The sequence below is a fragment of the Phalacrocorax carbo genome, chromosome Z (genome assembly GCF_963921805.1).
Source record: "Phalacrocorax carbo chromosome Z, bPhaCar2.1, whole genome shotgun sequence".
NCBI lineage: Eukaryota > Metazoa > Chordata > Aves > Suliformes > Phalacrocoracidae > Phalacrocorax > Phalacrocorax carbo.
In genome coordinates this window covers 133955-146959 of record NC_087548.1, presented here as the reverse complement: position 1 = coordinate 146959, position 13005 = coordinate 133955, and the positions used below count along the sequence as shown (strand labels likewise).

The 13005-nt window shown below is 52.1% G+C and overlaps 1 long non-coding RNA gene across 1 annotated transcript; it reads left to right on the top strand.

Moving 5' to 3' along the window:
• The first annotated feature begins 4568 nt into the window (after positions 1 to 4568).
• LOC135310488 (uncharacterized) lies at positions 4569 to 12302 on the top strand. The gene is made up of 3 exons (XR_010370567.1): positions 4569 to 5168; positions 5415 to 5471; positions 11863 to 12302. It is a non-coding gene; the product is annotated as an uncharacterized LOC135310488 (long non-coding RNA).
• The last annotated feature ends 703 nt before the right edge of the window (positions 12303 to 13005 follow it).

The following is a 13005-nucleotide window of genomic DNA, read 5'->3' as shown; positions in this document are numbered from 1 at the left end:
GCTCAGCAAGAACTAAAACATTCTAGATCATCCCTGAGGTCCCTTCCAACCTGTGATTCTGTGATCTCTATATTATTAACACTGTTTTCAGCATAAATTCAAAACTTATCCCTTACTAGCTACTATGGAGCAAATGCACACTATCCTAGCCAAAACCAGCTCCATGTGGCTCTGGCAATTACTGCTGAGGTGGCCTTGGGGCAGGGGGAGCGTTGGGGACCCTGAGCCACGAATCGCTCCTGGGACTTGTTACGTGCGCGCCTGCACCAACAGCTGCCCTCTCCTTTGGCCTGAGGGCTGCGTTTGCGCTCCCTTGGCGTGGGGCAAGGGGCTGTGATGGAGCCCGGGGGAGGAGGTGGTGCACTGTGGGGGTGAGGGGAGGGGGCCCCCCGTTGCTGCTGCGCCTCAGCTGTGGGCGGGGTCTGGCTGGAGGAGCCCCAGGTGCGGGCAGTGGGGCTGGCGGTGCCGGCTCCTCCCTGGAAAAGGGGTGGTGCCCTGCTCCGGGGGGCCAGTGTGAGCCGAGGGCGGGGCGGAGCGGAGCTGTGGCCGAGCGTCAGCGGGCTGCGAGTGTAGCGAGGGGGGAGGTGAGCGGGGGCTGGGTGGTGGGCCGCTGCGTGCCGGGTCAAGCCCCGAGGAGGGCTGGCCCGGAGCCAGGCAGCGGGCGCTGCCGCGTTGGAGCTGCCGGCGGGGGTTGCCCGGAGCCGGGCGGTGGGGCTGCGCCCGCTTGGAGTCAGCGGCATGGGCTGTGCGGAGCCGGGCGGTGGGGCTGCGCTGGCTCGGAGCTGCTGGAGGGGGCTGCCCGCAGCCGGGCGGCGGGGAGAGGGAGGCTGTGCTGAGGGCTCTGTAGGGCTTCCGGGTACTTGGGCGGGGAGAACGGTGCCCCGCAGGGTCAGAGAGTGGGGAAGGCGGCGTCTCGCGGCGTGGCGGGAGCTGTAGTCCTGGGACACGGGGCTGCCGGCCGGCCATGTTGTTCCCCAAAGCGTGCCGGGAGCTGTAGTCCTGGGGCTCAGGGCTGCCAGCCTGCCATGTTGCTCCCCAGAGCATACCGGGAGGCGTAGTCTTCCGTCACTCAGGGGCCGCGTGGCCATGCTGCGTGTGTGTGTGTGTGTGTGTGTGTGTGCGCGCGCGCGTGCCACTGCATGCTAGGAGCTGTAGTTCTTGCAGACTTGGGTTCCAGAAGCTGTGTTTCTTTCGGGCACATGTTGTGCGGTGTAGTTCTTGCTGTTGTTGCAGCCCCCGTGGCGTGGCAGGAGGTGTACTTTTATTGCTGGATTCACGTGGATTTCTGGGGGCTTGCAGGTGTGGCCACTCCATCACAACTGGTGAGTTACTCACGAGCTGATAGAAGGGAAGAGGGAAAGGAGGAGGACCTTTTCCCCCTGCCCAGGGCGCAGATGATGGCCGCCGCCTCCCCGGCTCACCGGAGCTCCCGCTCAGCCTCCCCTGGCCCCCCCCTTGCCCCGTGCGCCTGCCCCCAGCCCCGGCACCTCCCCTGAAGCGTGCTGCGTAGCCCTTGGCCGCCCCCAGGCCCTGTCGTGAAGGCAGCGAGCCGGCCCTCGAGCGCACTGGATTCCCCCTCGGCGCAGGGGCCCTTAGCAGTAGCGCGGGGAAGGGGCGGTGTGTCCAGAAGCCCCTGCGCAAGGAGGGGCTTTGGCCAGGGTCGATCGACGGTAATGACGGTCGCTGTTTCTTCTTTCCCTCTCGCAGAGACCGTGCTGAGGACGTGGTTGTCTGTCCTTCCCCCGGGGATGCCGTTGACTGCAGCCGTCTCAGGCTTGCGTGGCTTCTCTCTGCCCGGCGTTGCCATCCTCGCAGCGCGGGGGCGAAAAGGGACACACAGAGCCCTTCCCGGCTGTGGACAGGAGCTGCCTCGGCTGAAGCTGGAGACGCCAACGAAAGGTAAAGCAGAAGAAACTGAAGGCGCTCTGGCTGCCAGCTGCCTTCCTGCCGCAGGCAAGAGAGAGCCTGTCCCTGCAGGTGAGGGAGGGAGGATCCCCCTTCGTAGCCCGCAGCGGGCCAGGCCACCAACGTGCACCGCAGGGTCTGTACGCGTAACCGGGAGTTGGGTACGGGCATGCAGTGCCCGAGCGAGCTAGGCTTCTTGTCTAGGAAGCCTCCTCTCATAAGAGCTTTAAGACACTCATATATTGTCTTTAGGTGGAGGATGGCCAAGTGACTGGAGTTGCAGAAGAGGAAGTGGGGGGGGAGGAGGGAAGGGAAGAGAAGCATTTGAACCGCTAGATTCTCTTAGCAGCACTGAGGGTGAGTTGCGGTGAGTCCTGGGCCCTCAGGCTCTCCCTTCCCTTTTCCTGGCTCCCTCTCTTTCCCATGGTTTTCCTTCCCTGTCCCTCTTTTCTCTCGACTCTTCTGCTGTGCTACGTTTTCTTCTCTCCCTTTATCCCTCTTGTTCTGTCATTCCCTTTTCTTTTCCTCTCTGTGTTTTTATCTTGCTTCCTCCTATTTTTTCATACTTCATCTCTGTATTTTACCCAGGGCTGTTTTTTCATTTTCTATCTCTGTCGTGAACTGATTCCATCTTTTTTCCCCACAATTTCTCTGGCCTGTTTCCTGGTGTTGTTTATGTCTCTGCCTGTATGTGCTGCTCCCTGTTGCTGCATTCCTATATCTGCCTTTCCTTCCTTCCTTTTCTGTCTTTCTCTATCACATTGTCTTGGTTGCTGTCACTTTTTTTTTTTTAAATTTATTCTGTATCACACTGTTCTTGTCCTTAGTCCTGTTTATCTCTAACTCCCTGTATTCCTTTGCGCTGGTCCCTCTCCCTATTGTTTGTTGTTTCATCTCTTTGAACATACTTATTCCCAAGGTTTTCTTGTGATGGGAGCGGCAGAGCAGGGAGCGGAGCATCGGGGCATCTGTGGAGGGAGTGTCGGGCACCCTCCTGTCTTTGCAGGGCTGACCCTGAGGAAGTGTTATCCATGGGTCAATGGCGTGAGTATATATATTTTGTGGGTGTGCCTAATATCTTTCAGAGTATGTCTGTGAGGGTAAGGATATTGTTGTGTTCAGTGTAAATGTTGTTCTGTTTGGTGTATTTGTCAGAGATGTGAGTTTAGTGTGGGAGGAAGCCAGCACTCTGACTGGTTTGGGGGTAAGGTGGGCTATACGTGTCTGTAGGTCATATCTTACTTGTGAGATGTTTTGAAGTAGTTGTATCTGGTTTTCTTAGCGACTCACAAAGGGGTTTGGGGCTCCCCGGTGGCAGGTGCTTTGGCCAAAAGAGAAAGCAGGGTCATAGCGAAGCGTTCTGTTTGCGGGCATGGGCTCGGCCATCTCCTGCAAAAACTTCTGTTATGTAGCGATCGGGATTCGATTTCCTGAATAAGGAGAGGATGATGGAGCTCGTTATAAGAGCATAATAACTTTATCTTGCCCCTGCATCGCCTTTGGTTTTTCCTCGTCGAGCTTGTGTTTTGGCAAGAGGCATCTCTCATTAAGCGTTTGGGTCTGAGGGGTGTCCATGAGGCTACGTGGTGCCCATCCCCATGAGATTTTGTGACCATCAAGTGATATTCAGCATCCATCTTACGCCCATCTCCTGTAACTACTCTGCATTTTTGGCTTAAGGCTTGCTAGCGCAGAGTTAGCTAATGGCGGCATTTCCCCTGCTGGCCCCTCCACACCGACGGGGTTTTCCCTGCTGGCTGCTGTCTGTTCCCTGTAACTGTGACTCTTGTCCTGGTAGAACCTTCGCCGAAGCCACCTTTGTGCTCCACAGCAGTCTGTTTTCTGTCTTGAGTATGTTTCTTTTTGGTATTGGATACCCCAAAGATGTGTACCGTTGGCTCAGGTCTCTTCTTGAGCTTCTGCGAGAAGAGAGAGCCTTCCTCTGTTTTTATCGATATGTCTCCTGGGGTGTTTTTCTGTTGTCCTTTGCAATTTAGTTTTGTCCCAGCTACTTAGGTGTTAATTTAGCTGCTTCATATGGTTCCCGACGCGCTTGTGTATTTCCACATTTCTTTTCATGTTTTTCATCCTTTGAGACTGATCCAGTTCTGTTAAGGGACTGAGCGAGAGAGAGAATGTTGAGGTGACTCTGAGTGGTTGATGATTTTACAGTAAATTATTTACTTTACCACCAGAGATATTTTTGAGAAGGGGTTCTTAAAAGATTTGATTCTGCTTTGACATTCAGTCTTACCCAGAATGTAGTTCTCGTAGATGTTAGGTAGTGTGGGTGGTCTTGCTAGAAATGAAGCATAACCCCATAGCATTTTGAGTTTATTTTACTGGGAAGTAAAGCCCGTAGTCTTTGATAATAATACTGTTATTGCATTTAATGAACGGCTTTCCTACGTAGCTTAATATGACATCTGTCTTCTTTCTGTGTCCCAGTAAAATGAAGTTTAAATCTCTACGTGGTCACATTGCTGATGCAAAAGATGTAGTTGTAGCAGAAGAGCTGGTATTGTCATATCCAGGAAGGGTCTGTGTGCATGTTCAGCACTTGGCATGCTGTAAAGGTAAGGCAGTTAGGAAGAGCAGGGAGTTTTCTCATCTGGGCCATCTTTACACCCTCTGTGGGCTTGACCTGCCCCTTTCCAGGGGATTGTGGGAAGGGTGGGGGTGGGACTGGGGGCAGATGAGCCCCAGCCTTTTTTCGGGAGGCTCGTTCTGCAACCTGGGCTTCTCTGGTACTGCTCCTTGAGTTGGTTGCAGCTTTTCAGCTGTATAAGCTCTTTTGGTAGGTGTGTTTTGACACATAGGGAGGGGGAGGTTTCTGGTTGAGGTAAGAGATTAAGGAGCAGTTAATGTTGAGCGGCACATATATTCGAAGTACACTGGTATGCAGCTTTTCTTTTTCCTCGGGTCAGTAACTTCGGGTGTTCAGGATTAGCAAGATGGTTTAATAGTGTGTTTTGATTGTTTGGTTGTGCGTGTGGTTTTTTGTTTTTTGTTTGGGATTTTTTTGTTTGTGTGTTTTTGTGTGTGTGTTTTTTGTTTGGTGGTTGTTGTTTTTGTGTTTTTTGTTTGTTTTATTTTCTAGAACTTTAACGAAGGTAGAAGTGTACAACATCTGTGTGCCTCTCTGTATTTTCCTGGAAGTGGGCCCTGGATCGAAGGTGACGGTTCCTGAGCCATCGAAGATGGACTGAGTATACGCGCAGGCGCCTGACGCACCCACTGACCCAGGAGGCATGTATCCGGAGGTGAGGGGACTCGTGTTAGGGGAAAGGATGTGTCTGGAATGCAGCTGTTGGGGTACGGGGAAGAAGAGGGAAGGGTGTTACTGTTTGTCTCTTTTTGAAGTCTCTGTTGCTGGCTCAGCGTGGCAGATGAGCATGAGAAGTATGTATCGGCAAGGTTTGCGGAGCACAGAAGTGAGAATGGGGAAGGTTTGTTGTTAGTTAAGGTTTTGTCAGCATCCTATTGATCTTGTTTTCTTGTTCCTGCAGATGCACAGCAGGGAGCCGGATGCGGAAGAGAGGAGGTGAACAGAGCATTGTGAGAAGGTAGGTCAGTACGTGACGACGGAGGGGTCATGCCAGTGTGAGCAGTTATGTGACTAGTTAATGCTCTGTTTTGAAGGTGTAAAGCAACCCCCAAAATCATAAGCAAAGCAGGATGTCTGTCTCGAGCTCGTTGGGCAAGGTGAACGATGAACAGCAAACCATAGCGGTAGTTATTTTTGAGGTGTGGAATTGTTTGTGAGCAGGCAGCCGCTTCCAGGCACAACAGTCACCTTGTCTCTCTGGTGCTCTAGGTGCCATAGGTGGAGGTGGCCACTGCATCCAGGCTTACTAGAGTGGAGCCAGCGGAAGTTCATGGCACTTCCGAGGGGGGTGTAGTTGCAGAGGAAGTCAGCATTGAGTGGTGTGACGCTGACTGGTGGCGCTCCATCTTTAGAGATGATGAAGAGGATCTGTGTGACTGCAGCACCATATTAGGTAGCCTGTGTGTTATTTTCTAAAGGCCTCTTCCTGAGCGTCTGCCAGGCAGGGCAGTTCCAGCTTGTGTCTGTGTTGTGTGGATTTTGTAGTCTATCGTCATCCCGTACTGCACTTAGGTCTCGATGTCTCTATTGTTGTCTGTGCTCAGCATGTGCATAGGTAGGAATATAGAGGGTTTTGTGAGCCTCGGCTCATCAGCATAATGGTAACCGAGAGCTTCCTTTCTCGCATTGTAAGTCTAATGTGCAGATCTGTCTTGTGTATCTCAAATATTAGTGTGCTGGTTTTGGCTGAGAAGGGGTTAATTCTCCTCACTGTGGGGGTCAGCTACCTTTCCAGTTTCCCGCGCTCTGCCGCGTGGCGGGGGGGCTGGGAGGGGCAGGGCCATGGTGGGGGCGGCTGACCCCGACTGGCCAATGGCAGGTTCATTCCATACCATGTGACACCATGACCAATATATTGAGGTGGGGGCAGTTGCAGCGCGAGCGCGGAGGCGGCGCGGCGTCGGGTCGGCGGGCGGCGCGCGGCTGCGGCGCGGGCAGTTTGTTCCGGCGGTTCGTTCCCCCTCTCCCCTCCCTTCCCCCCCCCCCCCCCAGGGCTTTGCGCCTCTCGTTGTTCTCCTTTACATTGCATTTCTACTGTTGTTTTCTTTTAATTTTAATTATTAAACTGTTCTTATCCCAACCCACGAGCGTTACCCTTCTGATTCTCTCCCCCATCTACCGGTGGGGCAGTGAGCGAGCGACTGTGTGGGGCTGAGCTGCCGGCTAAACCACGACAGTCTTTTTGGCGCCCAACGTGGGGCTCAAGGGTTGGAGATAACAACAGCTGCTGGTCACAGCACCATGTTGTCCTTTTTGCAGTTGGTGTTACAGATTGGTGTTGATTTGTTGAGTCTGCTGTGTTCTGCTGTGATTAGTAATGTTTTGCCTACAAGATTTGTTATACAAACACTCGTTTTCAGCTTTATCTGATATTTGGGGTTTTTGCTGAAACCGTTACTGTACTTCGGATACCACCTTGTTGAGGCAATTAACAATTATACCCCCTCCTCTGAGAGATTTTATATGGAGGAAATACAGAATAATACCTTTGCAACTTTGTTCTATGATGTCTGTGCCTTTGTTACAACAACGTCTTTGTATCTTGAACATCCTTGGGTGGTTAAGGTGCACTTATTGTTAGTTTTTGGGCAGGTTGTTTTGGTTTTGACTAAGCAACTTAAGAATATCACCCAGAAATCTGCCCCGAGTGGCAGGGCATGTGGGATAGCATGGGCAAATACCTAGGGCAGTGGGCACCCCCAGTGTTTTGGAGTTTCACCCCCGAACAAGTGCAGAATCCTAAAAAACTAGTAGAATATTTGGAGAAAGTATGTTGTTACGCTGGGAACTCCAGAGAGACACAGATAACTGCAACATGCTGGGGTCTGGCCCATGCATACCGAGCCCTGCTCAACAGCATTCAATGCCCCCAGGGGGAAGAGAAGGTCTCTGGGTTGAAATGCAAAGTGACTGGCGCTGTAGACAATCCAGCCCGGACGACAGGCACTGCAGCCACTCAAACCCCCACAACAAGTGCCGGAGCTAGCTCAGAAAATAAACCCGTACCAGTATCAGTTGCCCCCATACACAAGACAAAATATTGGAAGCGGACATCAACTCGTTTAGAACGGGATGATGAAGAACCAGGGCCATCGCGGGGAGAGGAGGGAGAAGTAATAAATGAAATAGAGACCACCCGATCCCTGTCCTTAAGTGAGTTGCGAGATATGCGAAAAGATTATAGCCGTCGTTCAGGTGAGCACATTGTCACCTGGCTGCTCCGATGCTGGGATAATGGGGCCAGTAGCCTGGAACTAGAGGGAAAAGAAGCCAAACAATTGGGATCCCTTTCTGGGGAAGGGGGCGTTGACAAAGCAATAGGAAAAAAAACCACAAGCCCTCAGCCTCTGGAGGCGACTCCTGCCCGGAGTGAAGGAAAGGTATCCCTTTAAAGAAGATGTTACATATCGCCCAGGAAAATGGACAACTATGGAGAAAGGCATCCAGTATCTAAGGGAATTAGCTGTGTTTGAGGTGATTTATGGTGACCTGGACGATCAACGGTCATCCAAAGATCCAGGTGAAGCCGAGTGCACACGACCCATGTGGCGGAAGTTTGTACAGAGCGCACCATCTTCGCATGCAAACTCATTGGCAGTGATGTCCTGGAAAGATGACGAGACACCAACGGTGGCAGAGGTGATAGATAAACTCCGAGATTACGACACAAATATATCTTCCTCGCTTGTCTCTGCTGTGGAGAAACTATCCCAAGTGGTCCAGCAACTCAAAGAAGATCTGTCCTACTCCCCACCTCGACAGAGCAGTGTCTCAGCTGTTAGGAATAAGCGTCCTTTGGCTCAAAGAAGGGGATACACACCACGGGCCACCCTATGGTTCTACCTGCGTGACCACGGAGAGGACATGATGAGGTGGGATGGCAAGCCTACCTCGACCCTACAGGCACGAGTACGTGAACTGCAAGGAAGAACAGGCACTCAGGGAGGCTCTTCCAGGAAAGCCGCTGCTCCAATTTCCAGTGAACAAGTCCCCAGACAGAGGAGTAGAAGCGCAGATTTTATTTCTAAGTGTAATAGAGGGACTCCTGATTCACATTTGCAGGAAGTGAGTTGTGACTGCCATGATCAGGACTAGAGGGGCCCTGCCTCCAGCCGGGTGGAGGAAAGGGATAACCGGGCTTACTGGACTGTGTGGATCCGATGGCCTGGCACGTCCGACCCACAGGAGTATAAAGCTTTAGTGGACACCGGCGCACAGTGCACCTTAATGCCATCGAACTATATAGGGGCAGAACCCATCAGCATTGCTGGAGTGACAGGGGGATCCCAAGAGCTAACTGTATTGGAGGCCGAAGTGAGCCTAACTGGCAATGAGTGGCAGAAGCACCCCATTGTGACTGGCCCAGAGGCTCCGTGCATCCTTGGCATAGACTACCTCAGGAAAGGGTATTTCAAGGACCCAAAAGGTTACAAGTGGGCTTTTGGTGTAGCTGCCTTGGAGACGGAGGAAACTGAACAGCTGTCTACCTTGCCCGGTCTCTCAAAGGACCCTTCTGTGGTGGGGTTGCTGAAGGTCAAAGAACAACAGGTGCCAATCGCCACCACAACAGTGCACCGGCGGCAATATCGCACCAACAGAGACTCTCTGATCCCCATCCATAAACTCATTCACCAACTGAGGAGCCAAGGAGTCATCAGTAAGACCCACTCACCCTTTAACAGTCCCATATGGCCAGTCCGGAAGTCTAATGGAGAGTGGAGACTAACAGTAGACTATCGTGGCCTGAATGAAGTCACTCCACCGTTGAGTGCTGCTGTGCCAGACATGCTAGAACTTCAATACGAACTGGAGTCCAAGGCAGCCAAGTGGTATGCCACAACTGATATTGCTAATGCATTCTTCTCAATCCCTCTGGCAGCAGAGTGCAGGCCACAGTTTGCTTTCACATGGAGGGGCGTCCAGTACACCTGGAATCGACTGCCCCAGGGGTGGAAACACAGTCCTACCATTTGCCATGGACTGATTCAGACTGTACTGGAACAGGGAGAAGCTCCAGAACACCTTCAGTACATTGATGACATCATTGTGTGGGGCAGCACAGCGGAAGAAGTTTTTGAGAAAGGAGAGAAAATAGTCCAAATCCTTCTGAAAGCTGGTTTTGCCATAAAACAAAGTAAGGTGAAGGGACCTGCACGAGAAATCCAGTTCTTAGGAATCAAATGGCAAGATGGTCGTCGTCATATTCCAATGGATGTGATCAACAAAATAGCAGCCATGTCTCCACCAACTAGCAAAAAGGAAACACAAGCTTTCTTGGGCGTTATGGGTTTTTGGAGAATGCTTATTCCAAATTACAGTCTGATTGTAAGCCCTCTCTATCAAGTGACCCGGAAAAAGAATGATTTCAAATGGGGCCCTGAGCAACGACAAGCCTTTGAACAGATTAAACGAGAAATAGTCCATGCAGTAGCTCTTGGGCCAGTCCGGGCAGGACAAGATGTAAAAAATGTGCTCTACACCGCAGCCGGGGAGAACGGCCCTACCTGGAGCCTCTGGCAGAAAGCACCAGGGGAGACCCGGGGTCGACCCCTAGGGTTTTGGAGTCGGGGATACAGAGGGTCCGAAGCCCGCTATACTCCAACTGAAAAAGAGATATTGGCAGCATATGAAGGGGTCCGAGCTGCTTCACAAGTGGTTGGTACTGAAGCACAGTTGCTCCTGGCACCCCGACTGCCAGTGCTGGGCTGGATGTTCAAAGGAAACATCCCCTCTACACACCATGCAACTGATGCTACATGGAGTAAATGGGTTGCACTGATTACCCAGTGGGCTCGAGTAGGAAACCCCAGTCGCCCAGGAATCTTGGAAGTGATCATGGACTGGCCAGAAGGCAAAGATTTTGGATTATCACCAGAGGAGGAGGTGACACGTGCTGAAGAAGCCCCACTGTATAACACACTGCCAGAAAATGAGAAGCAATACGCCCTGTTCACTGATGGGTCCTGTCGCCTTGTGGGAAAGCACCGGAGATGGAAGGCTGCTGTATGGAGTCCTACACGACAAGTAGCAGAAACTGCTGAAGGAGAAGGTGAATCGAGCCAGTTTGCAGAGGTAAAGGCCATCCAGCTGGCCTTAGACATCGCCGAACGGGAAAAGTGGCCAGTGCTGTATCTCTATACTGACTCCTGGATGGTGGCAAATGCCTTGTGGGGCTGGCTGCAGCAATGGAAGCAAAGCAACTGGCAGCGCAGAGGCAAACCCATCTGGGCTGCCGCACTGTGGCAAGATATTGCTGCCCGGGTAGAGAACCTGGTTGTAAAGGTATGGCATGTGGATGCTCACGTCCCCAAGAGTCGGGCCACTGAAGAACATCGGAACAACCAGCAGGTGGATCAGGCTGCCAAGATTGAAGTGGCTGAGGTGGATCTGGACTGGCAGCATAAGGGTGAACTATTTCTAGCTCGGTGGGCCCATGACACCTCAGGTCATCAAGGGAGAGATGCAACATACAGGTGGGCTCGTGATCGAGGGGTGGACTTGACCATGGATATTATTGCACAGGTTATCCACGAATGTGACACATGCGCTGCAATCAAGCAAGCGAAGCGGGTAAAGCCTCTGTGGTGTGGGGGACGATGGCTGAAGTATAAATATGGGGAGGCCTGGCAAATTGACTATATCACACTCCCACAGACCCGCCAAGGCAAGCGCCATGTGCTTACAGTGGTAGAAACAACGACCGGCTGGCTGGAAACATCTCCTGTCCCCCACGCCACTGCCCGGAACGCTCTCCTGGGTCTTGAGAAACAAGTCCTGAGGCGACATGGCACCCCAGAGAGAACTGAGTCAGGCAACGGGACTCATTTCCGAAATAGCCTCATAGACACCTGGGCCAAAGAGCACGGCATTGAGTGGGTGTATCACATCCCCTATCACGCACCAGCCTCTGGGGAAATGGAGCGGTACAATGGACTGTTAAAAACTACACTGAGAGCAATGGGGGGTGGGACATTCAAGCACTGGATGCACATTTAGCAAAAGCCACGTGGTTAGTCAACACGAGGGGATCTGCCAACCGAGCTGGCCCTGCCCAGTCAGAATCCTTACGTACTGTGGAAGGGGATAGAGTCCCTGTAGTGCACACAAAAAGTATGCTGGGCAAAACAGTCTGGGTTCTTCCTGCCTCCGGCAAAGGCAAAGCCATTCGTGGGATTGCTTTTGCTCGAGGACTTGGGTGCACTTGGTGGGTGATGCGGGAGGATGGAGAAATCCGATGTGTGCCTCAAGGGGATTTGATTTTGGGTGAAAACAGTCAATGAACTGCATGGCACAATGTGAACTGCTATATAATACTGTGTGTCACCTCTGTGTTGTACCAATGATATCAGAGTACGAGCCTCCCAACCCATGGAAGATCAACTATGAAACAAGCCGTGCAGCAGTGATGGAACGATGACTGACTCGGTATGCAGCGACCCAACGCCACACACCATCTCTCCCACCCGGAAAGACTGATACAACAGATGGAGCCCAGAGTCATGGACTGGATGAACTCAATGGACATTTTTAATGGACATTGTACAGGGAAGGTCCATGAACTAAGGGAATGATGTCTGTGTATTATGTTAAAGGATGGGAAGGGGAGGGGTGGTGGTTGGTACGGTTGTATTGCATCATATGGGACCTGGGCATGGTGTAAATGGTATGGAATAAGGGGTGGAGAATGTGCTGGTTTTGGCTGAGAAGGGGTTAATTCTCCTCACTGTGGGGGTCAGCTACCTTTCCAGCTTCCCGCGCTCTGCCGCGTGGCGGGGGGGGGCTGGGAGGGGCAGGGCCATGGTGGGGGCGGCTGACCCCGACTGGCCAATGGCAGGTTCATTCCATACCATGTGACACCATGACCAATATATTGAGGTGGGGGCAGTTGCAGCGAGGGCGGAGGCGGCGCGGCGTCGGGTCGGCGGGCGGCGCGCGGCTGCGGCGCGGGCAGTTTGTTCCGGTGGTTCGTTCCCCCTCTCCCCTCCCTTCCCCCCCGCCGCCCCAGGGCTTTGCGCCTCTCGTTCTCCTTTACATTGCATTTCTACTGTTGTTTTCTTTTAATTTTAATTATTAAACCGTTCTTATCCCAACCCACGAGCATTACCCTCCTGATTCTCTCCCCCATCTACCGGTGGTGAGTGAGCGAGCGGCTGTGTGGGGCTGAGCTGCCGGCTAAACCACGACAGATATTTTGACACTAATCTTACACTTCTCTATTTAGACTTAGATATCTACTTGTATCTACATCTGTTTACACTTAATTTATTATCTTTATTTAGATTACATAGAATATCTACCAGAAGAGTTGGACTAGATGATCCCTGAGAACCTTCCAACCTGTGACCCTGCCGTAGGCTTATTATAGAACACACACTAAATTCAGATAGCTTGATCCAGTCAGACTTCTTATATATTTTGAAAACCATTATTAACTTATAAATAAAAAAACTTTTAAAATCAACCTTTTACCTACTGTATAGTACAAAGAACTT